Source organism: Triplophysa rosa, linkage group LG16 (genome assembly GCF_024868665.1).
Source record: "Triplophysa rosa linkage group LG16, Trosa_1v2, whole genome shotgun sequence".
In the NCBI taxonomy this organism is placed as follows: domain Eukaryota; kingdom Metazoa; phylum Chordata; class Actinopteri; order Cypriniformes; family Nemacheilidae; genus Triplophysa; species Triplophysa rosa.
In genome coordinates, this window is record NC_079905.1 from 6,082,591 (window position 1) to 6,107,128 (window position 24,538).

Sequence of the window (24,538 nt, forward strand, 5' to 3'; positions counted from 1 at the left end):
AGTGATCGTAATGCGTGGCTGTGGTGTAATTGCTGCGATGAGCCAGCAGAGGGCATTAGCGAGTCTAAAAGAAAAAGTCCAGCCAGGTCATTTCAACATTCAGGTCAATATCCTGAACATCTTAAGATATCTATCTATCTATCTATCTATCTATCTATCTATCTATCTATCTATCTATCTATCTATCTATCTATCTATCTATCTATCTATCTATCTATCTATCTATCTATCTATCTATCTATCTATCTATCTATCTATCTATCTATCTATCTATCTATCTATCACGCATGAAAAGAGGCAGATGTGAACAGTTAATGCTGCAGACGACTGACAGCGCTGTATTGGCTATAGCGATGAGAATCTGTCGCAGGGTGGGGGAGAACTGTTGTCATGACACATCTCTCCCTAGTGGAGGAGGGGTTAAGCACTCATGGATTTCCACCGAAGCAAGACTCCACACCAGCCCCGACCATCTGCCCGCACCCTGCTATTCCTCTGTATCTCTCCCTCCCTCTTCTCATTTATCTTGGATTCATACTTGTTATTAGGTCAGCGTAGTGTATTGTGAACGCATGATGAATGCACGTCAGTAAGAGAGGTTTCTGAATGAAACATTACGTAAACATGACGTTGGACCTGATACTATTGAGTTTGAAAGGTCAAGGGTCTGGGCACAAGGTCACATTTACATACTGTACATTTGTGCTTTTGTAATGGGGCTAGGGCAACATCAGGCTGTGGATGAATAAAAAGGCTGTGGTCTGCTGTTGGACAGTTGCTCTCCAATGTCAGTCACCTGCAGGTTACCATTATCTATAACTAAAATCAGGTTGTATAGACAGAGGAACAAAACTGTGTCTACACAAACCGAGGACCGCATGTGGCTGACTCCAGCTCCACTCTTGCCAGACTAGCGTTTTCCGTCCAGCCTGACAGTACAATTCTATCAGCCATTATTAAGCAGAGCTCCAAAAAGGAATCACAAATCTCTTTATTCTCTTTTTATGCCGTTTTAATAGACACGAACTCCCATCCCAAAACTAATTACAGGTACAAAGAGACACTGGCAGATGAAAGCACCTATGCTTTGATGGATGATGAGAGGCGGAATAAATGTGATTTGTGCGGTAATGGATAACGTAAGACTTTCTGCAGCATCTGTTAAGTTCGGTTGAGGAGTGATTGAACCAGCCCAGAATTTGAGAGCAACATGACGAACACAAAGGCTGCAGGTTCAGTTGCAGCTAGGAGGGGCCCTGGAGAGTTACCGAAATCATCTTCTTGCTCTATGCCCTTGAGCGAGGCCCTTAACCTTAGTTGTTCCAGGGGGACCACCCTTGCTATCAGACAGAAAATGGCTTTGGAAGTGTTTTCAGAAAGGCAGGTAAATAACATTTGAAAGGCACCCAGACAATTTAAACCTATCATGACTTGAGTTGCAAATGACTAAGACATTTATGTAAGATGTGTAACGTTCCAAAACATCATTTTCAAAATATAAAGACATGTAAATGGCATATTGTGAAGGGCAACTTAAAGGTAATGGTGGCCAAGAACTGTTTGGTTACAAGCATTCTTCCAAATATCTTTCTTTGTGTTCATCAGAACAAAGAAATGTATACAGATTTGGAACAACTTGAGTAAATGAAGACAGAATTTTCATTTTTGGGTGAACTGTTCCTTTAATAATAATATACAATATAACCCAGAAATATTATTTATAAACCTCTGCTGACATTATTAATGAACTAAGATTGAAATTATTATTCTTTCACAATCACTGCATAAAGAATGACATTAAAGAAATAAAATAAAGAAATAAAGATAAATAAAGGCAATCAAAGAGTGTCCAGAAAGGTCATAAAATCTATTTTAATAGTTAAAAATGAATAGTCAACATTCTCTAAAACAGTTACTAAAACATAAATGTTTTGTTTCTTTTCTTTTAACTTTTTGTGATGTTAGACAACGAACCTCCTTTCAGGAAGTCTGCAGAGAAGCCAACTAAACCATGTTTTAAAGTTGAAAAAAGCAGCAGGAGACATTTGTAAACATCTAAATGAGAACCCACAAAGGACTGACCATGCACCTTAATTCAATTCCAGTTTGCCTCTTTTTGTCTGAATAGATTAGTTACCAGGTCAAAGTTTGGCGGACCACCTCTCCCCCTCCCCCTTTCATGAAATATTCACCACATTCTGCTGTCGTCAACGCAACAGGCCTGACACTGCAAATCAAAGAACAAGAGATTAAAACAGAGGGGCTAGTATTTTTACCTTTACTGTGGAGAACGTCTGAAATGCACGTGCCTCGCTGACCTATTTTTAGACTTCCTTTTCGTGCGACATTCTAAACATTTCATCATACAGCTTTAGACCACCGTGTACATTCAGAGTAACCAATGTTACTATACGTCCGAGATTTAAAGCATCCTGTCTCACTACAGTTCAAAGATATTCAGTCAAAATATATTTTCTTAAAGTTTTTTAATAAAAATGCTATACTGTTGGCAGTAAACTGCACAGCTGGGGGTGAAACAGGAAAAGGATTCTACACTTCATGATGAAGCTTGTGAACTTTGACCTGCTGGAAGAATATTCACATGCATCCTCCCCCACTTCTTCAAACTAACTCTCAGAGTCAAAATTGTTCCGCTCCACTGCTGCGGAAAACAACAGGTTGTTGCTTTCAAACAATTCCACATCCTATGTAGACGTAAGGTGACAGTAAGTAAATATTCAACACGGTCCGTAGTTTGGAGTGGAACGCAAAAACGTCTCTTAAAACCCAAAGAGAAACATAAAAGTAATTTAAGTCTCCAACTCAAATACACTCAAACATATAACTGGTTACATGCAGACTAAATGTTTGAATGAATTTGAGCATTTAATATTATTGTAAACCACGCAATAACTGAGATATCCCTTAGCAGCAAACATGTACCGTAAAGGGATACTGCACCCAAAATTGTAAATTCTGTCATCATTTACTCACCTTTCAGAGTTGTTCCAAATCTGAACAAATTTCTTTGTTCTGATGAACACAGAGAAAGATATTTGTAAGAATGCTTATTACCAGACAGATTTTGCTCCCCATTGACTACCATAGTAGGAAAAATACAATGGTAGTCAAAAGTGCCCCAGAACGGTTTGCTGTCCTACATTCTTTAAAATGTCTTCTTTTGAGTTGAACAGAACAAAAAAAAGTTAAAGTAGTTTTTCCTATTATGGGAGTCAATGGGTGGCAAGATCTGTTTGGTTACAAGCATTCTTCCAAATATCTTTCTCTGTGTTCATCAGAACAAAGAAATGTATACAGATATGGAACAAAGTTGAGTAAAATGATTTTTGGGTGAAGTATCCCTTTAACACACGTAAGCCAGACTGATAAGTAACCTGCCTTTTCGTGCTAAAAACTGAACATTCTCTTACAGTCAATGCGCTTTTTTTTGTCACATGATAAATACTCATCCTTAGGTCCAGACTGCTGTGTGTGAGGTTTTGTGTGTGCCTGAGAGGAAATGTGGTTGAAAGAGTTCAGAATCTCCCTTCCCCCACGACCAAAAAATCCATCTACTGGCTCACAGCTCTCCATCTCAAAAACAACCCCTTAAAAGGGTGGCAGTCCCAGATACCACGAACCAGACCTCATTTTTACCACATTAATTGTCAAGCACTCTCACAAGGCGACGACGATGAATTAAACGTGTATTAAAACAAAGAATATATTATAAAGAAAGAAAGAAATAGAAATGAAAGTTAGCAAAACTAGCACTTTTGATCGAGCAGCTGGGGCGGTCGATAATTACGCGAATACGTTGATTAATGATCAAAGCTGTAGGCCAGAGGTAGTGTGGCTGCTGGTTAATGACAGCAGGCTGAGTCTGTCCATTAAATATGAGATGGGTAAATGGAGATGAGGGAGTCAGGTTGCATGTCTTTTCAGATCCACTGTTCATACTGGAGCATTGTGGGAAGAGGGGGGGCCCAGCGGCAGCCACAAGCGACAGCTGTCACAGCCTCTGGTGAGAGTCACTAATGACCACTCTTCACATAGGTGTCCTGCAACAGCTCCATCCAAACAACTACTGCATTATCCACTCCCGCATGTCACCCTTTAAGTTATGTAACAAGAGACGGAAATGGTACAGTGATGATTAGATTTGGCTATTTATTTTAGATTCGTCTGGGTATTATTTAAAGGTATTATGTACAGAATTCTGAAAAAAATTAAACATGAACAAAAATAAAAAAGTTAAAATAAATAAAAGAGAGTGGAATAAATTAATAAGAACGAAAACAAATAAGTGCATGCTACTTAAAACGCACAACAAATTAAACAGAAAATAATTTAATAATTAATGAAAACTTTTAAACCAAACCCCAAATATAATGTATAAATATAAAAAGAAATAAAACATAATAAAAATAAATTAAATACGTCATAGACTTGTTGTTCATAAAGGTCAAATAATTTACATACCATTACACGCTTGTTTGTTAACGTCTGTGGCCCTTTTATGGCGAGAAAAAAAAGTAAACTATGTTTTGGTTTTTAAATCTGTTTTTAAGTAAAAAAATACAGCCTATATATTTGGTTTACGTACATTATGATACGTAGGCTACGCTAAATGTAATTCAACGAAACATGTATTGGCGAACATCGCGGACTTTTAGATTAAATAAAGTATTTAAAATGTATATTTCATCATAAACTTTAAACGTTTAATATAAACCCATAGATCACAATTTTTTTGTCAGTAAATACAGCTTGTGCCATTGAGTCCATTATAGACTTTCTGCATCAACCAACTTTCTGCTGAACAAACAATTGTCAATGGAAGAGGGAGGAACCATCGCCGCTCCAGGTGTCGCACCAAACACACGGGCCACTTCGCTGTCGATCCGTCTCAATCTGGATCAACGTCTGTCGGTGTCATCGCGTTGTTTCCTCGATCTACAATCCCACTACATTTGATCGTTGATGATAGACGATTTCTAAGCACACGTCATTTCGAAACTGCGGATGCCACACAGTTTGTTTGTCATCATCTCGGAGTGTCACCTTGCGTTTGTGCCGTAGCCCCACAACTTCATTACGTCATTTTCATGTATCAAGGTAAGTTTGACGATCAAATGACGAATCAAACTGTGAAAAACAATCGATCGTAAACCTAAAGATCGGTGCATCGGTCATCTCAATGATAGTTCGCACACTTTAAGGAAGAATCGGACGGGCTGTTATTGCGTTGGCTTGCTTGCTGTCGCTCGTGATGTGAAAGGTATTGTTTCGGCGTCAGTCTAATAGAGAAGAGATTAAGATTGGAGATCAATCTGTCGGTAGTTCAGTTTTAAAGACGGTCGTGCATTGAATTGCGATCTGTGTTACAGTAACTCACATATAACGCTTGTCGTTTGCATGTGTCGTTTGCCCATATAACCTCTGCCATAACCTACTTTGTCCACGCATTATTTTTTAGGAAGTTTCCTTTTTGAGGCATGTGATCACCGAGAGTGTTAAAGACATCGACTGTTGTTAAATTGGCATGTGGATGTGTGGTGTGAAGTTTGGTTGTATGTTTATTTTGAGTTAACTTCGAGACTTTGAGGGCAAATTCATTTCCTTTAATATCCTGCATGATTTGGACAATTAGAATGGATTGTGCATTGCATCAAGGCAGACGCGAAGCCAGCACTTTTCTTGCTCGTTATTGTTTACAACTTAACAGCTCATAAAAGTTTAAGTCAGAGATGTATATAAATATGTTTTCAATCGATTCATAACCCTCACCGGCTCTGCGTAACGCTGTCTTACATTAAAACAATAAACTTGTTGATGCAGAACAGATCCATCACTTAAGCAATTATTTTAGAAGGAAATAAAACCATGGGCTTGCAATGCCCAGCTTCAAATTAGGTTATCTGTTATCTCCCATCAGGTTATCGATTTTTTTCGACATTGAGATTTTCAAAAACATGATCTGTTATAGACAGACGTTTTATTTTCTGTAGGCTACAATACAATAGCGATGGTCTTAAATCTAAACCATGTTACTTTGAGAGATAATACAGTTGCAGGGCGGGGCTTTGGTGCTTTACTTTTTTTGTTTTGTTCGTTTTCCCCCCTTCCCACTCTCTGAAAGCTTGTCGGATGCTTGTCAGTTCGCATTTAACTTACCATTATCAAGGCTCAAAGCCTTTCGCAGAGGACGACGGACTGCGATTAACAGGGAATTTTTTGGATAACGGTCCTGTTGAATCGGGATCTTCGCGATACGGGGTAGCGGATGAGGCACATGAATTAAGCAAAGGATTTTGCTTCCTATAGAATGTGCATGACCAAGTTTCTCAAGAGGATATAAATTAAAACATATGGTAAGACAGCACAGCTGCTTTGTTGTTGTATGTTATATGTTATACTGTATATATATAGTTTGATTTGTGGCCACTAATGTTTACGTTTGAATGCATGCACTTTTACATACATGTAAGGATACCTTTTATTTTGTCTGCCCGAGAACAATTTGTGTTGTGTGTGATAATAAGAGGGATGAATATGCGGAGAAGGGGGAGATTGGTGAATGCATTATCATTAGCTTATGATTATCACGGCTGTCATGGTGCCAAAAAACGTCTGCTGCAGTTTGCTAAAAGTTAATGTAACATTAGAATAACGTAGGGAAGATTCGTGGCACAACAAGCATCAGCAGGAAGTTTGTTTTGCATTATTAGGTGAACGGTGGGGTCCGGGGTGGGGGGCTTGCTTCTGGGGTGACGTCGGCACACTGGTTAATACCCCTTGCTTTGTAATGAGGACTCTGTTTTTGACCAACATGACTTGGGTGGGATATTTCATCTTTTTTGTTTTGCGAGTTAGAGTGTGTTCTTATCGACTTTGTCTGTATTGGATGTATTATTGCAAGGGTTATAATGGCCTTCTGGTTTATGTGTACAGTTTCAAATAATATGTGTTTTTTCAGATAACCTTATGTGCTTCATGTGTCATCAGCTAAATGAACTAGTTTAATTCAAGGCAAAAATGTTATGGAATGTGACTGAACCACTTTTCCACCCCAAAAAGTTTTTTTTCAGGGGTCAGATAAGGTTGAGAGTAGTGTTTTACTGATTTTACTGCCATGGTATAGGATAAATGGCAAATTTCCTTTCTTAAACTGAAGGTGGATGTATATGGAACCCTGTGTGTGTTCTTAATGCAACTATTTGTCAGTTGTTTACTAAACAGTTTATTCGGGTCGAGGAAACACCTCAAAACAACATCTCCACGTATGTTCTTGATTCAGTGTAAAGTGTTTGGTCATGCCACACAGAGCATCCACGGCTTAAGCAGATGACCGTGAATTGAACGGTAAAGCTATTTTTGTGTTTTGTGCTGATAGACAAAGAACACACCTCGAAGCACTGCAAGGTATTTGCATGGGCCTTAAAGTCACTTCCCTTTTATGTGCAGCTGCTTGGACTTTGTGAAGTCTCATTGAAGCAAGTTGTTGACGTGACTTCCGTGTACACGCTTACACACCTTTTGACAGGTTAAATTAAAAAAACTCTACCGTGTCCATTCGGGATGGAGTGAGTGGGTATTGTACTACTTGTTTGTGTTATGAAGAGAGTAGACCTCAGCAATAAGAAGTTCCTGTGCTTTTTGGTTTGTTTTAGTTCTTCATCTGAGAATGGTCAAGGTTGAATTTTGGCTACTTAAATGCTATTTAGGCTATCTTTTTTATTCAAGATCTCCAGCAATCCTTTTCTGTAAATGAGAATGAAATGCATACCCATGGCTTTCAAAACTGATTTAAATTGAGATGTCAAAGGACAAGTTCGCCCAAAAATGAAAATTCTGTCTTGACTCACCCTCAAGTTGTTTCGAATCTGTATAAATTGGTAGTCAGTGGTGACCAAGAACTGCTTGGTTACAAGCATTCTTCCAAATATCTTTCTCTGTGTTCATCAGAACAAATACATTTATACTCATTTGTAACAACTAGAGGGCTAGTAAATTATGACAGAATTTTTATTTTTGGGTGAACTGTCCCTTTAAAGGTGATTTCTGCTTTGATTTAGAAGGATATCTTTACTATCAGATTTCTTAATCAAAATCACCTCACACAGCTTCTGTTTTGCCCACTTTGAGCCACAGGACTCCTAACAAATATCTAGGTCATCTGCAGAACTCCTTTTGTCATATAATAAGTCTACTAGTATTTTTTACAGCTTCCACTTTGTTCACTGGATTAAATAACATTGCGCAACATACAGTGTATCTCCCAGGACTCCGAGGTCCTAATTTTAAATGCCCCTCTGTCGCCGGACAATTTTCACCCGATCCATCCGCGCCGTTTGAAGTTTATGGCCTGAACTTGTGTCGACCTTGGGAAGTTGACCCTGTACATCCCCCTCGACATTCTACTACGACTTAACAAGCATTTACAGTTCTCCTGCAACCCCTAATAGCTCAAGATCGGCTTGCTGGAGGAAGGGACCATTAACATTATCAGTGGCTTTGAGTAGAGGCAGTGGGGAGGGAAAAACAATAAGCACAAGGGTGCCATTGTGAAGGATCAGCAGTAGATTACTGGAATTCTTTTTTCCATGGCCTGAATAAGCTTCTAGTTACCCCATCTGGACACACCAAAAAAGCTTACATTCGCAACTTTAATATTTTAATGCCTTTGTTATACCGCATTTGAGGCTGCTTACCATTAGTGTCATTTGTACTTGGGAGCAGGCAGAGTGAATATAGGATTGGTTTGGTGAAGTTTGTGGAGTCATTTTGTTTATTATTATTAGTAGTAGTAAAGAACGAGAGAGGGGAATCTGTTTTGTGACTTCATTTGTATAGTATAATGTAGTGTGTATTTTAGCCTGTCACAAAGATGTGCATCATTTTTACAAATGAAATAAAACACACCTTCATCCAGAAGATGAGCGAGTATGTGACTGGAAGTTTTGGTCATGCTTATGTCATCATCCAAGGTGCAGTTTAACCAGTTTTGGAATAATATGAATAACTGTCTGTTCGATAAACAGCTGACTGTAGTGCATTGAGTCTAGAGGAAATTGCTTTAAAGAACTCACACACGCTACTTTAATTCTTAAGGGTCCGGTGCAGATGGAGAGTAATAAATTGCTATTTATCCTCATAGGAACAATGATTCTGAAGGAAGTTTCCACAAATTTGTTTAGTCTTCTCCAGTTAGGATCTTGATGTACATTTGGAATGAATAATAGGGGTTAAGAGAAAACATTTATACTGGCTATTTCTACCAAATTTTCTAAACATAGTTGCTGCAATTTTGACTTTAAGGTCCAGGATCTATTTACAGAAATGTAATAAAATATATATACGTAACTATGTCTTCAGAGGTGTATAAAGACCTTACATAATGAAGCGTTATGTTTTTAATACATTGAATGAGCTATTTCTATCTATACACCGCAGGTCCCCTTACATGAAATTCGCCATGTTGTTTCTACAGTAGCCCTAAATGGACAAACTGCTCTACAGAGTGTTTTGTAAATACGTTATCTCCTTCTGCAAAGAAGTGAAAATGTGATGACATCTTAGTTCCGGTGTCAGCCATTGTAAAGGGAGGCTGGAGAGGTGGAATGAGCCGTTGGTTGCAATTCGTAATCTCACGGCTAGATGCCGCTAAATTTCATACACTGGACCTTTAATAGTAATATTTTAATAGAACCATGCTAAGCATAGTTGTACAATGTACTGTAATTGCTTATATAATTGCAGGATTAGCTTTAATCTACACACCAATGACATTTATATGGTCATGTTATGATACTCCACCCATACATTGTTAAGGCATGTAAACACGTGTTAAGTTTTGTAGCGTTAGTGATCTTGACCACATTAACTGATGATACATTTGCAAACTAACTGAACGAACTTGTTTCTTGGTAGTTGTAACTTGTTAAAAACTAAATTGTGTCTTGACTGCTTTCTCCGGCCATCTGATTCGAAGCTGGCACCACAGCCGAGCGGCTCCGCCACGCGTGGTCAACATGTGGGCGCTAATCCTGCTATTAGGGTAATCTGCTCAACGCACCAATCAATAGAGAGCACACCCAGCCTGCATCAGAGCCCTCTAACAGGCAAAATTAGGGCTGAAGAAAAATGATTTAATCAGTAGGATTAGGTGCTGCTGAGGGGGAGGAGAGACGTCGCATGAAGAATTTAATTTGCTAAGACATCCAGGTTAAGAGAGAACAGATGTCTTCCTAAATTCGTTGATATTTATTTAATTATATACCTCTTTGTGGTTTTGTTTGTTTTTGGTAAGGTGGTTATGGTCGGTGTTTCATAGGAAATGTATACAGTGGCACCAAAAGGTGTCCTTGCGTTCAGACCCGTAATCTGTCATTTCTTAGGAAAACTAAAGATCAAGACATATCAGAGCATTATATATTTAATTTAGAAAGATAGCACAAGCACACTTTCAAAGCAGAGGTTTCACAAAGTTGCTGAAGTTTTACGTTTTGAAACATATATTTACTGTTTGAAAACGTATGTGGACACTTTATGTATGTTTAACAGGGTGAAACGGGGAACACAACAGACAATAATTGGACAAAATGAAAGATTTGGTTTTCATCTGTTCCAATAATACCGCTTTAACACAGAACTGTAGTGAAACTAACTGTACCTGTTTTTCCAGAATGTTCAGATTAGGATACTTTATTGACATTTTAACATGCAGTTTTTTTGTCAAAGAAAGGTGATCTCAACTAAACCAGAAAGTACAGTATTCAAGTCATGGAAAATCTTCAGTCTTTTAATTCAGTAGATGACTTTTTCATCACAGAAATTGTTTTAAAAGATTGTATGTAGAATTTGTATGTGTTGGGCATGTAAAATGTCAGTGTGTAGTGGAGGGCTTGGCACATGGTCGAGCTTGCAACAGCGGGCAGAGAGAATGAGAAGAGCTAAGCAGGGCACAGCTTTGGCACTAGAGAGCATAACAAGTGATGGCAGTGTGCATCTTCCTGTCCCACGTTCCAACAGGAACAGGTTGGTACTGTATACTGCACACACATCACTGTTTTGACCATGACCTCACTGTCATCATGTCCATAATGTTGCGAGCCATCCCTGCAGTAGTTTTTATGCCTGCATTTGTGGCTTTTCTTTCATTCAACCATATCAGTCGACCGTAGGAAATCCAGATCCTTTGATTTCACAAACTGTAACCTACATATGTACAGGTGTATGATGTTTGATTTAGTAATCCAAAATCACACAGTCCAGAGTCTAACAAACGTTCCATTTGAGATTATGGGAGCAAGCCATTGTTGCTATTATCTGGAAACCACACAAACAGCTGTTGCAGCTCCACCCGACTGACAGAGTTATAGAGAATTTTAATAACAATTTGTTGTGTAGGTTGTTTATTGTGTTTCTGGCTTTGATTTACTGTAACGCCTTTGAAAACTGTATAGGACAGATTCTGCCATCTAAACTTGCCCTGTTAGTTTTTTTTAGTTGTTTGCTCTTATCAGTGTAAGAACCAGGATCATAACCACCATAGACATTGTGGTTGATTCTTAAGACTGCGTTATTACATCATATTTTGCGGAGTTGTTGTTTTTAAACGTCAAGAAAGACAAATGTTTAGGTAGCATGGGTTTCGCATTAGCACTGGATGCTTTATATATTTGTTTTTATGCTACTGTGCTACTCCACCCCAAACTATACTATGCTATGCAATTTTATGGCTATCAAAACATAGCTGTTGCTATTTAAAGAGACAGTCCACCCAAAAATGAAAAATCTGTCATGAATTACTCATCCTCAAGTTGTTCCAAACCTGTGTACATTTCTTTGATCTGTTGAACACAAAGATATTTAGAGGAATGTGTGCAACTGAGATTTCTGGGGCTTTATTGACTAGAATTTTTTTGTATATTTTGAAGAATTTAGGAAAACAAACATTTTTTGAATCTCAGAAATCTTGGTTGCTAACATTCTTCCAAATATCTTTTTTTGTGTTCAACAGAACACAGAAATTATTATTTTATACAGGTTTGAAACAACTTGAGGGTGAGTAATTCATGACAGAATTTTCATTTTTGGGTGGAGTATCCCTTTGAAGCTTCACTGCTAGTCAGTAAACCTTATCAGAGGTTGTTTGAGTGGCTGGGGCAATTGTATGGGAGTGTCGCATTCTTTATTAACTGAAAGTGTGATTTCCATTGCATCTGCTATTCTCTCTATATGTAGTGCACCTCTGCATTTGAAAAACTTGCTAATAATGTCTCTTCTCTCTGGAGATGTCCCTGTTGTGCCTTTTTTTCCTCTGGACTGATTGCATGTGGATTTCAACTAATTGGATCCTGTGGATGTCAAGGCCTTGCAGCTGTAAATTATTCAGTGTCTGGTTTGGCTGTAAAACATGTCGGAAAACACAACACTTTATTTCTTCATTTGTGCCCGCTGTGGCAAAAAGCTAAATAATATTTTGGGCCTAAAATATCAGATGGTGTTTTGTGCTACACTTGGATTTAAACAACATGGATTTATGAAAGGGCTGTGATTGGGTAAAGTCATGTTGGTCTAGGTCATATGATTTTCCCATTAGCTGTATACATTCCACAATGTGAAAAACCAATGTGGAATATTAACAAATTTCCTCTTCACTACCAGCTGTTCCTCTGAGAAAGAGCTTTGAGTGTATTAATAGCTCAGGCTCTGGGGAATTTCCTTTATTGAGAAAAATACAGCTAAAATTCAGAGCCAATCCTCTAATATCTAAGTGCTTTTAATACAGACACAGGAAACACTTTGGTTCAGATTACTTGTATTCTGTTTCGTTGTTTGTATTCTGTAAAACATACTTGTAGACTTTTTAGTCGGCTACTATAAAGAGTTCTACCTGAAATTAATGAGTCATGCTAAGTGAAATCAGAACACCTAGCTGTTTAGGCGGCCATTTTGTTTGTTTGGTACGCTAGCAGTTCCAGCCAAACAATTTCTGTTGTTGGCATTAACAGATAAAACTTAAACTTCCTCATTTTGTCGGTTCAAGGAACAGAAGCGTTAAAGATGTCATTGTAAAACAAGCAGTCTTATTGGTCGTCACATGATCCTGTATAAATATATAATCCGTTTTGGGTGTCTGTTCTGTGGGTCCCTTGAGGGACGAGCAAAACTCTCTTTGTGTGTATCTTAGCAAGCGATAGGACCCGGTTCAGAAAGATCTTCTGAATAAATTCTGCATTCTAGAGAGGATGTGACCAGTTTTAGTTCACTTCCTTGGGGTGACTGGGATTAAAAGGTGTAATCCACCTCGTTTTGGCACCAGACGTCCAGCTGGACTGACCTCAAATCCCTGAGAGCCCGACATGACATATCCCTCAGAGAGGGGAGCGCTCGACACCACCATTTTGATCAGGCTTGAGCCAAACAGCCAATTGTACAGTAACAATGGAGACTTTTGTTACATTTTAGATACAGTTTAGCGTTGAGCTAATAAAGTAAAACATTTTGTGTATGGTAAACTCAATCGCTTTTTTTCCAATAAACTCGCCGCTATCCTTCCAAAACCTTGGATGTCCATATTCACTAGCAACGCAGTATTTAATCATTTAAACGGTACAAAGTTCACAAGCACTTTTTAATACTTTTTATTGCTTTGATATTTACCAAACCAACTGACAAACAAAGGGTGACTAATAATATTTATAATAAATAAAAATCACGAAATATGGAGATACAAGGTTTCAGAAGGAAAGCAGCAATATGTAATATAGTTCTGGTCATATTTGACATCAAAATTATAACAATATTTTGCATTATTTTTAACACATTTAAGCACCCCTACCCTATGAGGTGCTGAAAATCTTAATCTCGTGACTGTACTGTGATAAAACAAAGAAATAATATTTAGATTTTGTAAAGTACAGATGTAAGTCTACATTACTGTAGTGTTTGTACTGAACAAGATAAAGAAAAGTGGAAGGTGTCAAGAGATGGTGGATTTCATTTATAGCCGTTATATTTAATAGACAACCTTGAATATGTCGACTTGATGCTTATTTCTCACAGATGGGTTGTTGTGTATGTGTTATTGTAATCAGCAAGTGTGATATACTTCAGCTTTCCTCAAGAGGTTGTGAGTCGGTCCTCCTCTCTGTTGCTTCATCAAAATTCCTGCTATTGTTGAACTCCAGTGGTTGCTCTATGAACAGGAACACACACGCGCACGCATGCACGCACGCACACACACACATTCTTATTCCCTTAGTTACATATATGCTAACATGCATAACCACACCAAGAACCCCTCACTGCCACCATTATACACGCATGCATACATACAGCAGATGGAAGATGGGTGTGACGAGGGATGACATTAAAAAGAGACAGATCTTCCCTTACCAGAACAGGAACATGCAAAAGAAGAAAAGAGAAGGAGGGTAGAGTTGAGAGGGAGAGAGATGGGTTTTCATGGTGTTAGATTACCTGTCCTTCACTGAACTAACCGGAGTGAGAAAAACCAGCCGTTTTAAGAAACTTGAGCTTATTTTCTTGGCAGACACTATTGAGATGACCATACAGTATACATTTGCATTCTTTGATGCTAAGATAATGTAATAAAGCAAAGCACACTTTTTTTGGAGAATATGTCTAATAATAAAATATTTCAAATCGTAAGATTAGTAAATAATATATTAAATATAATAAAGTAATATATTCAATACGAAATATTTAAAATAATTAAAAATATCTTCAGGTATTTCCTTTGACTTGCATCACTGTTATGATTTAAGATTTTACATTGCCTTTTCCTCATTATTCCAAATCATCCATTACAAAACCTTTTTTAATATATTAAATATAATTTTCTAATGAAATTATTATGTTATGTACAACAGTAGTTTCAAATATATAAGCATATATCAGGAAAACATTTTAGTTAAGTGATTCTAAACTTTTGAACGGTAGTGTATACCTTAGGTCTTATTTAGGGTCCAGAATATCATAGTCATTTGGGGCTGGGCCCAATTTAGGGTCTTTTTGACTTACCCATTAAGCAGCAACCCAGGACACCTTTGTACCTGCATAGCAACGCCTTGGCAATCAACCACAAAACCCGATAGCATCATCGTGGCATTTTTGCCAGGGGCAGGTAGCGTTAGCAAATATTAAAATCTAGCTTCATATCACTCTTTTATTGCCTGCATGGCACATATTATTGTTCCGGTATAATAAACAGTATTTGGAATGTGAGAGTTATCACGGTGCAAGCTCAACATTAATAAATAAACAGTCAGAGAGACAATCCTTTGAAGGCCACAAGAAAGACATCTGGCTGCCCCGCACGCTCTGACCGAACGACCGTGCCTGTCGCGCCTCTCGCCAAGGACGCAGATATACTTACGGAGTCCAGACGGTTCTGAAGAAGAGGTGTCTCTCTTGGGCTGCCGTCAAGGTCGGTAAAGCATACAGGCGCTGGAGAGGTGTGCATAAAGCTAAATTTGATCGAACATTATAAAGGGAAGTGTAGGATGTTTTTGCTTTAGGTCTGGGTTTTTCTCACACTTACAGACCCCCTGGTTGAAAACATTATTTGATGTCAAAAGTTTGCGGCCTGCTAAATATGGGTAAAATCTGGAGCTCTTCTGGTGCAGATCTGGCAACCCAAAGCCAGGTACTTAACCCTGAGCACTCCCAGGGGGGATACAGCGGCCCCCTATAAGCAGTCATTCACCCTCCGGCTATTACCCCAATGAAGAGGTTTAGGTTGCTCTGTGCCATAACATATGCTAGACTTAAAGATAAAAAACTTGGGTAAGAGGCTCAAAAAGCACCCAACACAGTGTAGGTGTTACTTCGCTTGTTGGCTACCAGGTTTATTCATTTTTAGCATCATCTGTGCATGCAAAAAGAACGAGAAAGAGAGACAAAAATAGAGAGGGAGAGAGAGTGTCTGAGCTGGCCTTACTGTGATAATCTAATCCCTGTTCTGAGGTCTTTTTTTAGAGAGCAAGTTAATGCCTTCAGATTATAGTTGTGCTTTAGACCACGGCAACCACACGAGTGCATCTGAAAGCCACTTACATTTGCTGTATGTGTTCAGCAAACAAAAGAATGTAAAGAGGGACCTTTGAGATAGCAAATGTGATTTAAAGATATCTACAGTAATAAAAGGTCTCATGTGTCAACAACAGAAAACTGAAGCATTATCATTTTTGTCTATTTTATGAGGTGAACCAAAAACAGTATTTAGAAATGTTTGCTTTTTTTTATTTGCTTATGAAAGTAAATGACAGTTTTTATGCAAATCAGTAAAAGAACTTACCTCTGTGTGTACACGTGTATGTGCCAGTATGTGTGTGTGTTTTTTGGTCAAGCTGTGTGGCTGTATAGGTGTTATGTCATACTGCTATCAGGAGCACTGCAGAGGCTCGGGCAGATATTACATAAGACGTACTGCTGATGTCCTTCTCTCATCTCTCTCACTGCCGTCGCACACACACTGATGTACGTGCACACTTGCATGAACCGTTGCCTAAAAAGCGCACACATACAAACCCACTTGTGGACACCTGTAGAAGCATTTTCTTAAAGGGATACTTCACCCAAAAATGAAAATTCTGTCACGGATTACTCAATGCTCAAGTTGTTCCAAACCTGTATCAATTTCTTTGTTCTGATAAACACAAAAACATTTTGGGGAAAAATGTTAGCAACTGACAGTTCTGGGGCACTATTGACTACCATAGTAGGAAAATTATTGTTACATTTTTTTTGTTCTGTTTAACACAAAAGAAGATATTCTGAGGAAGTTAGAAAAGCAATCAGTTTTAGGGCACCTTTGACTACCATTTTAATTTTTCCTACTATTGTAGTCAATGATGTCCCAGAAATCTCAGTTGCTAAAATTTTAACAAATATCTTTTTTGTGTTCAACAGAACAAAGAAATGTATACAGTTTTGAAACAGCTCGAGGGAGTAATTCATGACAGAATTGTCATTTTTGGGGGGAACATTTATATGGCGATATTTTTTCATACCGCACTGTAGTGTTTTTATGTGCCAGCCACATGTCTGTCTTGAGCATCACTACATAAAACTGTTAAGAAATTGGTCTTAATCAGCATCTTTGTTTGTCCAGTAAAAAAATGAAAAGGTCAATTTAGATGCGATGCAAACATGCATACATGGGATATTAAAGGGATAGTTCACCCAAGAAAGAAAGTTCTGTCATGAATTACTCACTCTCTAGGTATTCCAAACCTGTATAAATGTATTTGTTTGGTTGAACAAAAAGAAAGATATTTGGAAGAATGTCAAGAACTGACATTTCTGGGGCATCATTGACTACCATAGTAGAAAACATTAAAACGGTAGTCAAAGGTGCCCTAGATCTTTGAGCTTTCCTAAATTCCTCAAAATGTCTTCTTTTGTGTTAAACAGAACAAAAAATAAATACATTTTTCCAACTGTGGTAGTCCGTGATGTCCCAGAAATATCAGTATCCCCCCAAGACTATCACGGATGAAAAAAACAATAAAAAGACAATGGAAACTATTACAGAAATTGTAATGGTATGTATTAAAACACCATTATAAATAATTAGCTTTTTCCATTAAAACCATTACAAAATTCCTTTTTGTAGTGTTTTTTGAGCCTTATTCCAATAGGACTTAATGGTGTTCTAGGCGGCACCGATACACAGTCAAAAAATTTCAGTGAATTTGTGCTTAAAACAAGCTAAAAAATCTGCCAATGGGGTAAGAAAACAATCTTGAATTGAGTGACTAAGAAAAAGGTAAACCTTAATTCAAGATTATTTTTCTTACCCCATTGGCAGATTTTTTTGCTTGTTTTAAGCACAAATTCACTGAAATTTCATATTTTTTTACTAAAAACAAGACTTATTTTCTTAGGTCATTTTGCTCATCAAGAAAATGCATCTTGATTCAAGAATTTGTAGACATTTTTACTGGAAAACAAGAAAAAAAGACTAAGTAAGAAAGTCATTTTTTGCAGTGTAGAATCCATCAGTTTACACCATTATAGATTCCATTGTAACCAATACAATTCAACACAACCATTTATAACCATTATAACCATTAAATCTATTAAATCTAAAATTTCTATGGTGTTTTGAATAGGGATGTTAAGGTAAAATGATTTAAAGATATAAAGAAAAACATGCTAATAAAGAACAGATTTTTCCAGTGCTTTAATCCAGATCTAATAGATTTTTAATCATCCATTCACATTTGTTGCACAAGATACACAATGTAATCACATTCATGCCTAAAGGGCTGCCTATAATGTTGTTTTATCTAAATCCTTTCCATTGATATCATCACTTAAGAAGTCCCTATCCAGAATCTTCGGTCAGACATCATGCACACATGCAGGATCGTAATGCTTGCTTATTACTTGTGTAACCAAATTGAAGCTTTAGGGAGTGGTGTTTTGTTGCGACAGCTCTGAGGGGTTTTAAGCACTCCTGTGTCTTTAATCTCCACTGGAGAAATGAAGATAACGCTGATCTAAGTCTGTGGCCATGATCGTTTCATTATAATAATTTTGAGACATGAATTTTGACTGAACTTGAAAATCTAATCTTGTTAACACACATACGTTCAAGATTGACATCAGCAGAACTGTGTGTTAAAAAGACCCGGTACAGCACTTTCTCCTGACCTCTCTCGGCCCTGTGGGTTTTTTTTTTTGGATTCATCAAACACACACACTGACGTGCAACATGTTTGTTTGGCATCGATACAATGACTAACATATGTGCACGGTGCACATACCGACACTCGCTTGCAAGCACACACACAGAGATTTTGGCTCTCTGCGTGGACTAGCTTGTTAGAAAGAGCATGCCTATGATGGAACGGTTTATCTCAGTCTTTCACATGAGGATACACACATGCGTACAACCCCCCCCCCCACGCACACACAAACTGGCTCAGAGCAGAGGAGCAGTGTCCAGAGCATGGGGCGTTTATGCTGAGCTGGTGCAGCCGTCAGGTTGAATAAGCGTGCAGACAGTTGATTCTCTATAGCCATTCATCAGCCACAGAAAAGATAAGAAGGCAGAGAATGGAGTTCTGGCTTTGGGCTGTGTCTCTCAGATACGGGCCCGTACGTGCTGCTGTTTCCTGGCCGGTCATCTTGGTGTTGGTTTTGTGCCCGTGCGTGTTTTTTACATGCACATGTGTTGATGCTAGTGTTAGTGGTTTGTTAACGGCAAATCCTGCTTTTGAATGCACTTAAGATGCGTGTTTTTCCTGCATTGATGTTTGCAAAGGATTTCCTGAAGCATATGGCTGCTAATGAATCATTAATCATTTAATTATGATTTCATTTCTCCAGCAGTAGGAGCAGTTCCGATATGGATGGATCGCATTTTGACTAATGACATTCTGCCTTGTACTGTGTGTAACCTTTTGTCAGGTAATGTGTATTTAAAGGTACAGTCTTCTAAATATACAGTTCCGTCATTGTTTATTCACTCACTCACTCACTCACTCACTCACTCACTCACTCACTCACTCACTCACTCACTCACTCACTCACTCACTCACTCACTCACTCACTCACTCACTCACTCACTCACTCACTCACTCACTCACTCACTCACTCACTCACTCACTCACTCACTCACATGACTATAGATTCAGAATATAGCACATAGACCACTTTGCAAGATTCATCTAATTTTTAAACCACACATATATAATATATAGTATGTTTAGCATTTTAATTTGATTATGATGGTTATGTTGGTCGTATTTTGTTGAAACGTTTGTGTATAGTTCAAAAACTGAAACAGGAGGTTCTTGTGGACCAGCGTTGTTTACATCTTCCAAAGTGGTCTATAGTTGAATTTATGATAGTAGCTAGCTTGACTTTGTTGTTGACAACCTGACATGCTTAGATTGACAAAAAAGTATTCTCTAAGGGTCAAATTAAATTGAAGTAGTTTGAACAGTGTATAAAGACAAATTAATATTGTGAAAGACAGATAAGATTTCAGGCTTGAAAAACCACCGCAGTAGTGTTAAAAAGAAGATACGCTGCTTTTCAAAAGTCCTAAAAAATGTATTAATTAATTTTTATACATAAAGAGTTCAGATGCAAAAGTCGTCTTTTCTTCTAAATTTTTTATTTCGGTTCAATAATTTCACTCTAATAACTGAACATTAAGGGGCGGTGTCCCGAACAAGGATTATCTTAAACCAAGTTATGTGTTAAGTTGTGTTAAAAAACATACTTTACAAAAAACATTACTGGTGCGCATCTTGAGACAAAACAATCGCACTGATATATTTTAAGATATGCCAGTGTAAATTGTTTTCGTTTAAGACGCCTCTAACATTTCAGTTAGTCTGGGACCAGGTTTAAGCCCTGTCCGGGAAACCGCCCCTAAAGGTCCAGTGTATGAAATTTAGCGACATCTAGCGGTGGGGTTTGCGAATTGCAACCAGTGGTTTATTCCACTCCTCCCTTTCGAAGCACTACGGTGGCTGACACAGGACTAAGATGTCGTCACGTTTTCGCTTCTTTGTTGAAGGAGATAATGTATTCACGAAACGCGCTCCGTAGAGCAGTTTGTTCGTTTAGGGCTACTATAGAAACAGCATGGCGAATTCCATGTAAGGGGACCCGTGATGTATGTAGAAATAGCTCAGTCTAAGGTAATAAAAACATAACACTTGATTATGTGAGGTCTTTATACACCTCTGAAGACATAGTTATGTATATTATATTGCATTTCTGTCAATAGATCTTCCAAAAAATAAACACCGACCTATTACAAGATATCCTTATATGTGAAAGATTTTTAACATTATGAGAAACATTTCAGTCAAGTGATTCAAAACGTTTCAACAGTAGTGTAAGATCACACTGGATCTTCAGGAAGTGAATGGTGACTGGTGCACCTAGAAACTGTAACTGTGGAAACCGCTAGAACTATAAACACCTCATCAGTCTGAGACCATAGCTAGTAAACAGAGACAGGGTTTCCATAGAGAAAACATATTTGTGAAGAACTCTGCATATAAATCTTGTTTTATGCCTACGTATGTAACATGGAAAGCATAGCAGGCCACAGTTAACCAGTGTTCATTGTGTCTTTGTTTCTGAAACTGCAGGAAACAAAGACATCCTTCACCCTACGCAAGCTCTATCACTAAGCTTTACATTTAAGATGAATAGGAATGTTTGTGCGCGGTCTCCATTCGATATTATCGTATGACCACATCTGGGCTCGCATTCCACATTACACAGTGTTAAAATTAGCTGGATTTGACTTTTGGTGCACCATGTCCAACCAAGCTTGTTTCTTTTTGGTTCTCTCGCTCCTAAGTTTCAAACCGGAGGGAATCCCTTCTGCTCTCCACACAAGCATCGACAATATATTTTCTGTAATTTAACATGACAACGTTAGCTATAGCACCTGCTGTCGTGCTCTCGAACGCAACTCTGAGGCGCTAGGGCCCCCCTTCCGTCGCAGCTGTAATCGGCTAGTGGGGGCATCAGGGAAGATCTGCACCGAAATAGGACTTCTTTTTGTCTTCCCCCAACCAGACATACTTCAGACAGGCCTCTAGCGTTGGATGGACCCCTGTATCCAACAATGGCCGCTCTGGACACCCCGCCGCTCTGAGGAGTTATAGATGTGAACTGTTGTGACAGTTCTGGTGCCTCGAGAGGCACAATGAGATTGAGTAGATTGGGGGGGTTTGAGATCCTCTGAATTGTTAGGAGTGACGTGGCCAGGGGACTATATGTTCCTGTGAGAGTTTCGCAATGATGGATTACAACTGGGTTTCATCATTGATTGTGGTTCTTCATTATATTAATATGTTTATATACACTGTATATATCGGGAATAAAATAATGTAATAATGTAAGGAGATAATGTCCTCTTTAAATATTATATCGGCTGATATTTTTTTAAACAGATTTGTTTATACTACTTTATGTTTGTTTTTAAGTAAATATGTTTTACACTGCAAAAAATGAATTCATTTGTTTTGCAGTACATCTGTAAAAATGCTTAAATTAAGATGCATTTTCTTCAGAATCAAAATGACCCAAGATATGAACTGTTGTTTTCTGAAAAGAAGTGGTTAGAATTAAGTAAGTTTATGCTTAAAACAAGCAAAAATATCTTGCTAATGGGGTAAAAAAAGAATAAACCTGTATTAAGTTGAACTATTTAGTAAGTACTTCATTCGAGTTTATCTTACCCCAGTGTTTGTTTTAAGCATAAACATACTTATTTTATACTTTCTTAGAAATCTACACTTTAGAAAAAATTTGCAAAAAAACCCGGCAAAATTCCGGCAGCTGGGCCTAGAAAAATAATAACGTATTTAAAAAATATGTGAATATGTTGTAAAATAAAAGAGTTAAATTCTGTATAATTACAGCCTAAAAAATAAATGAGTAACCCATTGCTTCTGAACAAATGATCTTGATTGCAGTGCAGTGTATATATTAAATGTTATAGTTATTTTATTGAGTAACGAAAATCAATCAATCTTCTATTCATGACATGACTATGTAAACGAAAAACAAATTCAGCTATGCAGTGTTTCAGCATCTTCTCTCATTATCATTGATGGATATTTGTGGTTTGGTAACTGCCCACTTGAATTTAAACCAATGCACAATTTGTCCAAATTGGATAGTTTAGGATTTAGGCATGCACACACACACAAACACACACACCGCTCAGCTTGAAAAATGCACCGATCCTGCATTGATGGAGCTACGAGATGAGCTGAACTGTCTGGGGATAAGTAGGTCAGCAGTGCTGAGGTAAGCCCTCAGAGAACAGCCATGTTTCAATAATAACCCCACTGCTGATGTGTGTACTGAATATGTGTGTGTGTGTTTGTGTTCCTGCATGTCTCCCAAACCCCTCTGTATCATAGTTACTGCACTTTAATGCTCATTGGTTTACCAAACGTCAAACCACTATTCATTACTGGCTTAGCATCTTCAGTTTTGTTATTATGTAGTTAAGCACCTCATCCATTCCATTGTCCTACCGGCAATACTGCATGCACACACCAACATACCGACTCAAACAATCAAAGGAAATACATTGAGTATACAGTAAATTGAGATAAATGGATGATGAGACCCCTGAGATGAGATTTCCGAAATGTCTCCTCCTAAATTTCTTACCTCGCGTTTTATAGCCCAGCAAGTTAACTTACCGCGAAAGATGAACTGTGGAGAGGTGAACGATATTGTGTGTTTGTGCGTGAGCGTATGTGTGTTTTTGTGAGGGAGATGCAGGGCCAGTGGTGAAATGTAGTTGGTATATAATGGATTATTGATTGTTGGTAGAAGGGGAGAGAGAGAGAGAGAGAGATAGGGAGGGGGCCGGCCCTCAGGGTCCATCCCAACTGGCCTCTCTTGCCCAACACTGAACAGTCTGTTTACGCCTCAACACACACGCGCACACAATGAATTTAGGTCTGTGAGCAGACAGCCACTTGCTCATACTAACTACGAGAGCGCTCTGAGACTTGTTCCGTTGTCCTTCATACAACGATACACACACAGACATACAGTATGTAGTTAAGGGCTCTAGACTAATATTTGAGAGAGGTGGCACTGGTGCTACCAAGTTATGCCAGCCCTTAATTTGGTAGCACCGGAGTCATGGGGGAGGTAAGAAAAAAAGAATCACTAAAACTTCATTCAAATGTGTTTAATACATTAATAAATCAATTAGGAATTAATACAAATCATTGTTTATGATATCATTATTTTTGTAAACTCTTTCAACACTTTACCATATTTAAAGCACATGTTTCTTTTCTTTAAAGCTACTTTCTTCCTTTATTTGTTGTAAACAACTCATATAAGAGGAACACAATTCCTTCAATGTCAGTGAGTGTTTTTGGGCCCGTCCTTGTTGTTTGATGAACATTATAAACAGATATCTTTATTATGCTGCTTTTTTGTTTTGTGTCCCAACTGTTCGGTCATGAAACTGAATACCTTTACAAGGATTCTTGTTAATAGGGGAATTTTGACGTAATTTTGTGTTTATGTGTCCGTTTCAGAGTAAGAAGGTGTGAAAGAGAACTCAAGTTTAGTATTTTGTGCTTTGACGCCCTGGGCCCATATCTCAAACAACCCGTGAGACCTGAAGGCTTTTAGTGATTATTCTTCATGAAATGCATTGATACACGTTTGGCTTTTTTCAGTAGCGACCCACAAATAAATAGGATTTATCGTGATGTATAACGTTAACATTTTGAATGTTTTGCAGCCGTTAGAGAGCTTTATACAATAGTATAGTGCTTAAAGTTTAAACGCATGTTTCCTGCATTAGCTTCACATGCATAGAATATACGCAACACATTTCGTATCGTTGCTGTTTTGTACCCTAGCCGGGGAAATTCTTGTATTCTGCAGGTGGCAAAACATATTTCTTTCAGTTGCAAGGTGGCACTGATAGATAAGTGAATGGTTGAAGGAGGGGAGACGAAAATGAGTGACTGAATGC

The 24,538-nt window shown here is 38.1% G+C and overlaps 1 protein-coding gene across 5 annotated transcripts in view; it reads left to right on the top strand.

Annotated features, from left to right (window-relative positions):
- Positions 1-4,815: 4,815 nt before the first annotated feature.
- znf516 (zinc finger protein 516) overlaps positions 4,816-24,538 on the top strand; it is a 37,162-nt gene continuing 17,439 nt past the window's right edge. For 2 of the 5 annotated variants that reach the window (XM_057354087.1, XM_057354093.1), the window contains exon 1: positions 4,816-5,118. The gene's annotated coding sequence lies outside the window, so the exon portion shown is untranslated. Of the gene's footprint in view, positions 5,119-5,164; positions 5,282-6,151; positions 6,375-22,522; positions 22,831-24,538 lie in introns of those variants that run through there. The other 3 variants (XM_057354089.1, XM_057354088.1, XM_057354091.1) reach the window with 3 other exon arrangements.